Source organism: Hemiscyllium ocellatum, unplaced genomic scaffold, assembly GCF_020745735.1.
Source record: "Hemiscyllium ocellatum isolate sHemOce1 unplaced genomic scaffold, sHemOce1.pat.X.cur. scaffold_795_pat_ctg1, whole genome shotgun sequence".
NCBI classification, from domain to species: Eukaryota; Metazoa; Chordata; class Chondrichthyes; order Orectolobiformes; family Hemiscylliidae; genus Hemiscyllium; species Hemiscyllium ocellatum.
Window position 1 is genome coordinate 155,666 of NW_026869240.1, and position 1,936 is coordinate 157,601.

At 44.6% G+C, this 1,936-nt stretch overlaps 1 non-coding gene across 1 annotated transcript; it reads right to left on the reverse strand.

Moving 5' to 3' along the window:
- Positions 1–750: 750 nt before the first annotated feature.
- Positions 751–822, reverse strand: trnah-gug (transfer RNA histidin (anticodon GUG)). Its single transcript has one exon. It is a non-coding gene; the product is annotated as a tRNA-His (tRNA).
- Between the last annotated feature and the right edge of the window lie 1,114 nt (positions 823–1,936).

A 1,936-nucleotide genomic window follows, 5' to 3' on the forward strand; every position in this document is an offset into this window, starting at 1 on the left:
CCAGATATGTATTGTATCCCAATTCTAACATGGTTGGAGTCAAACCCGGGTCCCTGGTCCATTTGCTTGGTATCTGAGTAAACGGTCCAGTGGTAACAGTGCTCGGCCATTGCGGAAAACCCATGAAACTGATCTGTCTGAAAGAAGTCGCTTTTCCTCGATATTGTCCTGTATCATTTTCCTGAGCTTGACTGCCCATAATCGCAAGTCCATATCAGTAAAAGCTGCTACCTGAGGACTCGCCTCACAACAGCCGTAACCAAATGGATCAACTGATCTGCAGGTCCCGATGGTGGGGTTGGGGCACGTTCACCCAGCAACGGTGACCGCAGCAGCACAGACTGAACACTATCAATGTGAGAGACTGTGTTCGATTCCGCAGTGCCTTAATGAAATAGGAAATGACTCCACAACCACGTGATGAAAGACCAGCGTTCTGAAAACTAGTGCTCAGTCAAATCTGTTAGACTCTAACCTGGTGTTTTGTGGTTTTTAACTTTTTACACCATAGTCCAACACCGGCATCTCTAAATTAATGTAATGGGGGTGTGGGATGAAAAGTTCAGTTAGTGATCGTAGGAGGGAGTGAAATCTCTGAGAGCGGGTGGATTTGAATTCTGACATATGAAATACAGAGATGTGAGCGAGCAGAATTTGAAGGGAAAAGATCATCACCTTGGAAAAAATTACCTTATTCAAACAACTGATTTATTTGTGTTTCCCAAGGGCTGGAGCAGATAGAGCAATTATTGCCGTGACTCGGATTCGAACCGAGGTTGCTGCGGCCACAACGCAGAGTACTAACCACTATACGATCACGGCACCCCACAGATGAGAGCGCTGACAGTGCGCAATAAGTACAGTCTCATAGGACATATCAGGCAGCGCACCAAATGCACAATATTAGTGCTAAGCGAACAGTGGCAGATATGTGGGAACTCAGAATGGGCTGACCGTTTAATATCGGTTCCCCCAGAAGCTGTGGTGATTCAATCATTAATATGCTGAAGGCTGAGATAAGTAGATTTCTCCAAAACATCAAAAACTCCGGGGACAGTACAGGTGTTGTTGAAATGTATGCTTCAATCGTAATGCAGTTTAACATTGGCTACTTCACCAGTTTCCCCACACAAGGCAGTAACCACTGCTGCCACATAGTCCCAATTCCCAGCCACAGATTCAGAGGAACTGAGTAGCGCAGTCGCGAAGATGTACAAAAAAGCTTTATCAGCCAGTGGGTGGTTGGAATTTGGAATATACTATCTGCATTGTTCAGAGCGACAGAAACCCTTACAACCTGAATAAATATTCAGATGTGAGCTTGTGATGCCAAGACATATAAGTCTGTGGAGTAAGAATTGTGAAATGTGATTCAGTTCATTAGGCAGTTGTATTTGAGAAGTGTGGCCACATTTGGTTGAAGGGCCTCCTTTGACACTCTTGTTCTCGGTAGTATAGTAGTTAGTATCCCCGCCTGTCACAGGGCTCAATTCTCCACTGGGGACAGTGTAAATATTTTAAAACTGTCGTTCCATTCCCAAGTGTGGGTATTGATACCTGTCCTTCTATTCTAGATGGGGCATGTCACAGGAAGGACAGTGCTGCCTGAATGAAGGTGGGGAAGGACTGCAGCTCTCAGGAAGGCTGTGTGTCAGTGAACGGCCAAACACGTGCCTTCTGCAAACTTCACCTTGTGACTGTGTTGGAATGAAAAGTATTTGACAGACTTCTTCCGGATTCAAGTGTTTACTAGAAGCAGGAAGCTGAGGAAGAAACAACGTAAACACATTCAAATATGAGTGCAGAAGCATTTCCCGCAGCACGAATGAAATTGTAAAGGACAGAGTACCGTTTCGATACATTGAATTTGGGTTCATTTATTCTGATGAGGCTGTTACCAGGGTATAAAACCATTACAAAATGATACAGCATTTAA